Source organism: Chiloscyllium punctatum, chromosome 1, assembly GCF_047496795.1.
Source record: "Chiloscyllium punctatum isolate Juve2018m chromosome 1, sChiPun1.3, whole genome shotgun sequence".
NCBI lineage: Eukaryota > Metazoa > Chordata > Chondrichthyes > Orectolobiformes > Hemiscylliidae > Chiloscyllium > Chiloscyllium punctatum.
The window spans coordinates 100,536,828-100,547,092 of record NC_092739.1 but is presented as its reverse complement, the minus strand read 5'-3'; the positions used below and the strand labels follow the sequence as shown (position 1 = coordinate 100,547,092).

General features: G+C 42.2%; 1 non-coding gene across 1 annotated transcript; it reads right to left on the bottom strand.

The window, feature by feature from the left end:
- Positions 1-1,500: 1,500 nt before the first annotated feature.
- On the bottom strand, positions 1,501-1,572 carry trnag-ucc (transfer RNA glycine (anticodon UCC)). Its single transcript has one exon. It is a non-coding gene; the product is annotated as a tRNA-Gly (tRNA).
- Positions 1,573-10,265: the final 8,693 nt, after the last annotated feature.

The following is a 10,265-nucleotide window of genomic DNA, read 5'->3' as shown; positions in this document are numbered from 1 at the left end:
TGCCACCGCAGGAATTGTAAAACCTGCGCCCACACCTCCTCCCTCACCTCTATCCAAGGCCCTAAAGGAGCCTTCCACATCCATCAAAGTTTTACTTGCACATCCACTAATATCATTTATTGTATCCGTTGCTCCCGATGCAGTCTCCTCTACACTAGGTAGACTGGGCACGTCCTAGCAGAGCACTTTAGTGAACATCTCCGGGACACCCGCACCAATCAACCACACCGCCCTGTGGCCCAATATTTCAACTCCCCCTCCCACTCTGCCGAGGACATGGAGGTCCTGGGCCTCCTTCACCGCCGCTTCCTCACCACCAGACGCCTGGAGGAAGAACGCCTCATGTTCCACCTCGGAACACTTCAACCCCAGGGCATCAATGTGAACTTCAACAGTTTCCTCATTTCCCTTCCCCCACCTCACCCTTGTTCCAAACTTCCAGCTCAGCACTGATCCCATGACTTGTCCAGACTTGTCCTACCTGCCTATCTCCTTTTCCACCTATCCACTCCACCCTCTCCTCCCAGACCTATCACCTTCATCCCCTCCCCCACTCACCTATTGTACTCTATGCTACTTTCTCCCCAACCCCACCCTCCTCTAACTTATCTCTCCACGCTTCAGGCTCACTGCCTTTATTCCTGATGAAGGGCTTTTGCCCAAAACGTCGATTTCGCTGCTCCTTGGATGCTGCCTGAACAGCTGTGCTCTTCCAGCACCACTAATCCAGAATCTGGTTTCCAGCATCTGCAGTCATTGTTTTTACCTACCAGATCCAGTGTGGCCTCACCTCTTGTTGGCCCTTCGACATACTCTGTCAGGAAATGCTCCTGTACACATTGGACAAAAACTGATCCATCCAACATACATGAGTTATAGCATTTCCAGTCAATGTTGGGGAAGTTAAAGTCCTCCATAATGACCACTCTGTTCCTTTCATTCCTACCTAGAATCATTTTGCCGATCCTCTTCTCCACATCCCGGGAACTCTATGGAGACCTTATAAAAACCCACAGCAGTGTGACCTCTCCTCTCCTGTTTCTAAACTCAGCCCATACCACCTCAGTAGACGAGTCCTCATCAAAAGTTAGATGAGATGCCCTACGGTGTGGAAACAGGCCCTTCGGCCTAACAAGTCCACACCGACCTTCCGAAGAGTAACCCACCCAGACCCATTCCCCTACCATATATTTACCCCTGACTAATGCACCTAGCTACTATGGGCAATTTAGTATGGCTAATTCACCTGGCCTGCACATCTTTGGATTCTGGGAGGAAACCCATACAGACATGGGGAGAATGTGCAAACTCCTCACAGTCAGTTGCCTGAGGTGGGAATCAAACCTGTGTCCCTGGCGCTGTGAGGGAGTAGTGCTAACCACTGAACCACCATGCTGCCCCCAAGCAAGGAGCAATCTGTTTTACCACAGAATGAAGCATTCATGTTCTGGTTTCACCCCGGTGGATTTCCTTTAAAGCTCAGTTTAGAAACCACAACATTGTGATGGCCGGGAATCGAACCTGGATCAACCGCTTGGAAGGCAGCTATGCTCACCACTATACCACCATCACCCTTTCTTTCAGTTCTTTCAGCCACCCTTTCCTTGACTAACAAGTCCACACTTTCCCCTCTTTTACCGCCTTCCCTGTTCTTAATGAAAGATCTAAATCCTGGAACCTACAACATCCATTCCTGACCCTGCTCTATCCATGTCTCAGCAATGGCCACAACATCAAAGTCCTCGGTACCTACCCATGCTGCAAGCTCATCTACCTTATTTTGGATTCTTCTGGCATTGAAGTAGACACACTTCAAACCAGCTTGCTGTCTGCCAGCACATTCCTGTGACCGTGAAGTCCATGCCCTCCCTACTCTCATCCTCCTGTGCACTGCAACTACACCTCAGGTTCCCATCCCCCTGCTGAGCTAGTTTAAACCCTACTTATTTATTTAGCACTTACCTATCTCCTCTGAATCCACGCACAACTTCCCACTACTATCCTTGATTGATTCTAATGTTACTCTAGTCATTCTTTTATTCCTGATATGCCTATAGAAAGTTTTAGGGTTTTTCTTGATCCTATCCACCAAAGGCTTCTCATGTCTTCTCCTAGTTCTTCTCAGCTCTTTCTTTCGGTCTTTCCTGGTGAACTTGTCACTCTCAAGTGCCCTAACTGAACCTTCACATAGAATCATAGAGTCATAGAGATGGACAGCACAGAAACATACCCCTCCATCCAATCCGTCCCGTCGACCAGATATCCCGACTCAATCTAGTCCCGCCTGCCAGCACCTGGACCATATCCCTTCCTATTCATATACCCATCCAGATGCCTTTTAAATGTTGCAATTGTACCAGCCTCCACCACTTCCTCTGGCAGCTCATTCCATGTTTGTACCACCCTCTGCGTGAAAAAGTTGCCCCTTATGTGTCTTTTATCTCTTTCCCCTCTCACCCTAAACTTATGTCCTCTAGTTCTGGACTCCCCCACCTCAGGAAAAAGATTTTGTCTATTTATCCTATCCATGTTCCTCATGATTTTATAAACCTCTATAAGGTCACCCCTCAGCCTCCGACACTCCAGAGAAAACAACTCTAGCCAATCAACCTCTCCCTATAGTTCAAATCCTCCAACCTTGACAACATCCTTGTAAATCTTTCCTGAACCCTTTCAAGTTTCACAATTTCCTTCCAATAGGAAGGAGACCAGAATTGCACGCAATATTCCAACAATAGCCTAACTAATGTCCTGTACAGCCACAACATGACCTCCCAACTCCTGTACTCAATGCTCTGACCAATAAAAGAAAGCATACCAAACACCTTCTTCACTATCCTATCTACCTGCGACTCCACTTTTAAGGAGCTATAAACCTGCACTCCAAGGTCTCTTTGTTCAGCAACACTCCCTAGGACCTTACCATTAAGTGTATAAATCCTACCAAGATTTGCTTTCCCAAAATCTAGCACCTCACATTTATCTAAATTAAACTCCATCTTCCACTTCTCAGGCCATTGGCCCATCTAATCAAGATCCCATTGTAGTCTGAGGTAAACCTTCTTCACTGTCCATTACACCTCCAATTTTCATGCCATCTGCAAACTTACTAACTATACCTCTTCTGCTCACATCCCAACATAAGCCTTCTTCTTCCTCTTGACAAGAGATTCAACTTCCTGAGTAAATCTCCGCTCCCATACTCAACAAATTCCCCCCTGCCTGACAGGTACATATTTATCAAGGATCTGCAGTAGCTGTTCCTTGAATAAGCTCCACATTTCAATTGTGCCCATCCCCTTCGGTTTCCTTCCCCATCCTATGCATCCTAAATCCTGCCTAATCACATTGTAATTGCCTTTCCCCTGGCTCTAACTCTTGCCCTGCGGTTTGTACCTATCCCATTCCATCACTAAAGTAAACATAACTGAATAGTGGTCACTGTAACCAAAGTGCTCACCTCCTTCCAAATCTAACACCTGGGTGGTTCATTACCCATTACCAAACCAAAGTGGTCTCGCCCCTTGTTGGCCTGTCCACATACTGTTTCTGGAAACATTGGACAAAAACTGACTCATCTAAAGTACTTGAACTATAGTATTCCCAGTCAATATTTGGAAAGTCAAAGTCCCCATAACAACTAACTGTCACTCTCCCTCCTATCAAGGATCATGCTTGCTATCCTACCCTCTATATCTCTGGAACTATTCGGAGGGCTATAGAAAACTCCTAATAAGGTTACTTTCCTTTCCCCTTTCTAACCTCAGCCCATACTACTTTATAGAGAAGTCTTCAAATATCTTTTCTGCAACTGTAATAATGTCCTTGACTAACAATGCCACACACCTCACCCACTTTTACCATTTTCTCTGTTCTTACTGAAAGATCTAAATCCCAGAACCTGCAGTAACTATTCCTGTTCCTGCTCTACCCATGTCTCTGAAATGGCCACAACATCGAAATCCCAAGTACCAACCCCTGCTGCAAGTTCACCCACCTTATTCTGGATGCTCCTGGCGTTGAAGTAGACACACTTCAAATCAACTTCTTGCTTGCTGGTACCATCTTGCGAAAGTTAAACCTTATTTTGGACCTCACTACTCTCAACCTCCTAGAAACTCAAACTACAATTTAGGTAGCCATCCCCCTGCTGAATAACCCTGAAAATCTGAACAGAAGGCCAAAGATTTCTTTGAAAATATAACAGATCACGCCAGTGTTCCTCTTATTATTTCAGTTTTTCTTTAAAGTGTATGTCACTGCTTATGCCAAAGTTCTGGAATATTTTTCCTTTTTTAAAGAAAAATCTTGACTTTGCAGCTGTTCCTAGTGCTCCCATCAGCTAAATGAACTTTTGTAAATGATTTAAAGAAAACCAACATTTGTGAAAACAAAATGAATACATAAAGCATATTCCTGAAGGGCTTTTAAATACTGTAAGTCCATATAATTCTTTAGAAGGGAAAGCAAAATAAATTTGATATTTTGTATGGAACATATATGGAAAAGGCAAACGCATATATCAAATGGAGTGAAAACAAATAATTCTGAGTGCCATTCCAGGGCAGCCTAGTCACACAGTAATGCACACTTCAGTCTTTTATCAGCAAAAACACTGGTGACACTAAATACATAAAATGACCCAGCAACAGACAAACTGAAAAGTTCATTAATTTGTTGTTGTGAATCCTATATTAATAAAGCTCTTCAGACAAAAAAAAAATCAAAGCAGGATTCATGCAATCTGTGCACAGTGTGTAGCACTTATCAAGCAAGGGAAAAATAACCAGACTGCTGCTGTGAGACCACAGGCTGACTAGGGAATGCCAGTCTATTGGCTGGCCTGATGAGCTGTTTAGATCCACTGTTGCAGCACTCTAGTCACTTAATGGCATCCTGAAAACAGCTGGTTGCTTCGGCTCAAATATTTGATCAGTATATGGAAATCTGCTATTACGCCATACTATCTCTCTAGAAACAGCTTATATAAACAGTTTCAGCAGAGCTCCTACCAGATGGCAATACCTCAAGTGCTTCTATTACACTTCCTTAGGGAAAGAAATAACACATCAAAGTGATTTATGGGGTCCTTTCACTTCCTTTGAGGTTGCTGATGGCTGTGTCATAAACTCTGCACGTTTTGGTGTCCAGGATTGCTGGGCTGTTAGTTTAACTGTTAACCAAGGACAAAATCTAAGCAGAGCAATCATGTATGAGTGGGTAATAAGGACCGTACTGGTAGCACAGATTTTGCAATCTATGTCGGAAGTCTATTTTACAGGGTGTATGCATTTTGAATATGCCACATTTAACATGCATTAGCCAATGCAAACAGGGTGAAAAGGGAGTTTCAAAGACAAATATGAAGACCTAAAACTCTTAGCAAACACTGTTGATAAAATAGCTGATGATAACAGGAGACACATGGATTGTGTATAGTCTATAGAATTCCATTTAGTTATTTGCAGATTGTTACTATTTGCAATCCTTCCTCTCCATCGTATTCTGTCAAAAGTGGAAATCTCAGATATTTGGATGTGGAATAAAAAATTTAGAGTGAATATAGGATACAGAATTATAAAGACAAGGATAGACTAATGAAATAATAAGTCAAGATGCTTATTCCAATGGAGTGGATTCAAAAGGAGCTGCAAATTTGACAAAAGGAGCCAGATTAGGCAAATATAATATATTCACATTTATTCTGTAATAAGAAGAAAATCTGTGTCTCAAAACAATGCACAATTACAAAATAGACAAAAATTGAATTCAGTAATAAGTGTTCATAATCTAAATCTGACAAAGCAAAAAACTGTTGTTCGGTCATTAAACTAGAAGCTCAATTATGTTTTCCAGTTCCCAAGCCAAATCGGTTTGTATGTTTGGCGAAAATTAATCAAAATACATTCCTCCTTTATCTGGAAACAATACTGATGTTTGCTCTTTAGCTTTTGTGCTGCTTTCAGTTCTTTATGTTTGGTCACTTCGATAACTTTATATGTCACATCTATGGCATCTAATGGCATCATGGTCAGCATGGACATGGTGGGCAAAGATTGTGTTCCTGTGCTATACAGTACCATTCTTAACTTCAGTAACTTGTGAGTGTGGCCTGTGCTAAATTCACTTTTGGTTACTTTTTTTCATTTCACTGGTAAATAAAAAACAATTTTGTCAAGTGAAACTATCAAGTCAATGCAAAATAATGTTGAGGAAGTAATTGATTTTTTGATTGGGTATGCGCTACACTTTTACCTCAAGTTCATAATGCGAACATGAAGATTTCTCCAGTCCAAAAATTGCCATAATCCTAGCTGAAGTGATTTTGGTATTTTCAATCAACTGTCTAACTGGCAAAAGACTATGTCATATGACAACCCATATTAGAATTAGTAATCTGACACAGGCCAACACAAAATACCTGAGCATGGAAACAGGAGAATATCACATTGGCACAACAGTGATGCTACTCTTGGAGTTTGAAAACGGTAGAAAAAAGAACAGTGGGTGGAATATTCCTAGCCCCTGAATGATGTGGGCATTCACAAATCAATTGGGAACATATGGAAAAAAGGAAAAATTAAACTTTCAATGTTGAGAAAAAGAAAATACAATTTTGTATACTTGGTTTCAACAATGACAAAATATCTCAGTAGTGAGCAGTGAGGAGCATATTTGCACTATTTAACATCTCACCATAACCTAATATAGCCTCATTGAAATACACATTACTTTTTTCCCATACAGGGAAGAGAAATTAGCAGCAACAATTTCCAACATGAAAGTTTAAGTATTTACCTGTCTACCATAAGAAATGTTTTATGCAAATACACATCTTGGCCAGAGTTCCCCAACATCTCAGGATACGCTCCATATGTCTTGGACGGCCAACATCAATCCTCCAGGAAGGCTGGTATTAATCAAGCACCAACTTCCCCATATTGTCAGGGCATACTTATAACACATTTTTCCTCTCCTATACTGCATTTTGGAGCTCGTAAATGCATTGTAATAATGGGTTGGTTAACTCAGTTGGCTGGATGTCTGGTTTGTGATGCTGAGTGACACCAATAATATAGATTCAATTCCTGCGCTGGTTAAGGTTACAATGAAGGTCTTATGTTCTCAAGCTGGCCCCTTGTCTGAGGCATGGTGACCCTAAGGTTAAACCACCACCAATTATCTCTGTTGGAGCAAGTTACCACAGATGCTACAATTACTGGTCAGGCAGCATCCATGGAGAGAGCAAACTAGCATTTTGAGCTTAGATGACTCTTCATCAGAGCTGACGTGAAGTGTCAATTGTCTCTCTCTGATGAGAGAGCCACTCTACGGTTTGGTAAGACTATGGTGACATTATCTTTTACGTTGTAATGACATTGCCAGACTAAAGGTAGGTATATATCTCATGTATCACTGCAAGGACTTGTTTTCTTTGTGTTCACACACTTTGTGCCCTCCTAAATATTTTACATTGCCTTTTGCATATTAACACCTCATTAAAATAGTACATCTGATTAGCCTTGCCTTTTAGTGCAGAAACAAAACCAAGCTGCTTACTGTGAGTACCAGCAATGATCAGTTAAGGAGGCAGACATGTTCCTGAAAAGCACAATGCTACATCAATGTCAGACCTGCAACATGTGCAGTAACTTCCATAGCAAACAAAAGTTTATGTCTCAAATCTAATCAGAGTAGTTGTCCAAGGGAACTGTTCTCTGTTAGTAGGTACCAGCACAGCAATTCAATGGCATAATAGATCACAGACCTGGACAGAGACAGTCAGCTGCTGGGGGCATTCAGCATCAGGGATTCTCTTTTCTTAGTGTATGGAGAGTGAGCCACTGTCAGCCTTGCAGGTCCAAAGCAACTCATCTGGGAATTAGTAGTAAGTCAGTTGGGGAGCTGCACAGATATGTGTCAGAGGTATGGTCACACATCAGTCAGGTAGGTAGGCTATGGTCAGTGGTGGGTGTTCACTGAAAGTCAAGGGGAAAAGTTGAGGAAGTGGGGTTTGGATGCAGTACACTAGGATACAGTGAGGAGAAAACTAATGGAGGGCCAACTCAACATATTAGGTAGTGAGAGACAATAACTCATTGAAGTGCATGGGCTACTGTGGTGCAAGGTGAGGTCATGGACTCCTGTTCCCCTACTCCAAATCTGTCACCTTGCTGTTAGTGCTGAGCTCCAGTGGTTACAATGGTAGAGTGCTGTGGTGTGCGCAAATCCGGCAGACGGTGAAGGTACTGGACCTGCCTCTCCATGGAATTCACCAACCTGCCCATGGAGGCAACTGGGTCTATACATGGTGCAGCCCAGCATGGATGCTGGGATTGCTGGTAATGGGAGAGCAGCACACCACCTGACAGTAAATGTTAATTGATTGCCGGAACAGGTCGCGGCACTCCTGCATGAGTGATCTCTAGCCTCACCCATGTGTTCAAGGAATTTCTCCTTGTCTGGGGTAGGGTGACAAATATTGGCCACCCCACCACCCATTTTAACTCTTTCTATCCAAGTGGGCCATTTTCTCCTGGAGGGAAAGAAAAGAATGAGATGGAAGTGACTGGTACAGCTGTTAGTTTTATGCAAGTGGGGGAAAAGTATTGAGGCGGTCTGAATGAGTGGTCTTGATGGGAGATTGGTTCAGTGGCAGAGTTAGAGTGAACTTTGAGATAGCAGAAAAAAGATGGTGGAACTTACCCTTTGGAATGGAGAACGCCCTTCTTCATCCTTGCATTCCTCCATGCCATGGAAACCTCACTAATCTTAGTGGGTGGCATCTTCAGACCAGGCTGACAGGGTCAGGTGTCATCATCTCTTTTTGTAGTCCTGAGGGAAGAGGACTACTCTCTCAACAACTCACCCATCAGGACAAGAAAGTCCCTATCATCAAGGAGGGATGCACACCTATCTCCATTGGTCATCTTGGGCATAATTCTTTTCATGTGGAACTGTGACGAGCAAGTCAATGACTTGCAGCAGTGGAACTCGTGCGTAACATGACTTTAAGAATGGTGCCAACAACAGGAAACCCAGAAAGTTCTGGCAGCAGTAAACACTTACACCATTGGTGAAAGGGAGATCGCTAAAGAGTGGTACTGTGAGGACATAGATTCCTAAAGAAGGGCTTATGCCCGAAACGTCGATTCTCCTGCTCCTTGGATGCTGGCTGGCCTGCTGTGTTTTTCCAGCACAACATTTTTCAACTCTGTGAGGACATAGGTAATGAGCATTGTAAAATAAGAAATTGCTCACAGAGAGAAACTGTCCATGAAACCTTTTGAAACTGATAGCAGAATTTTGGTAAAATTTAGCCAATGATTCAATCTGTATCCAACCTATATTATACTAACATTGAGCTTCTCATTGATAACATTAGATGCCAGTGCTATAATTCTGACATTCTTTACCTTGCAAAATACAAAATTTATAAGAACAGGCACAAGCAAATTATATTACTACATTGAAAAATGCAATCACTTTTATGTTTGCACAGTTCTAACTACACTGGAAACATTAAGAATGCAAGAATATTTTATTGTCAAGGATTATGGATTTGTTCTAAGCTGAAGAATAGTATTTCCAAATACTGAGAGGTACTTCAATCATAATTTCCCGAATGAGATCATGATTACCCCATTTACTGATGTGGAAATGCCAGGGAGCATATATAGACAATCTGTACCTCTATCCCACAGTGCAGATAAGAAGGTAATTAAAGTACCATTGTAGAGGGAGTTCTTTGTAGTGTGTGAAAAGCATAGAAGCAATACGGGGAGAAAAACCTACTTCAGCTTTCCTGGTAGAGGTCAACTAGCAATTTGGAGGTCAGGTGACCTAATTTTAGAGTTAGAGAACATGCTTTTATTTTCTCTTTGATTTTTACTTGAATAACTGTGTCTTTTTCTCTCAAGCTCTCCTAGATAGTAAAATTGAATATACTTTTCTGGAGGGAAGTATTTACTTGGAAATTATGCCTAACTGATATTTTGCATTATTTTGGTTGATTGTTAAAGCTTTGTTTATTGATATACATGTGGAGCTTGCTACAGTTTAGTTATAGGGCAATTTCTTGATCCCAGACATGTCCTTTTTTTGAGATTCCACTGTCTGGAGCATATAATGGGCTCAGTGCTTAGCACTGTTGCCTTCCAATGCCAGGGACCTGGGTTCGATTCCATCCTCAGGTGACTGTGCAGAGTTTGCAAGTTCTCCTTATATCCGTGTGAGCCTCCTCTGAGTATTCCGGTTTCCTCCCA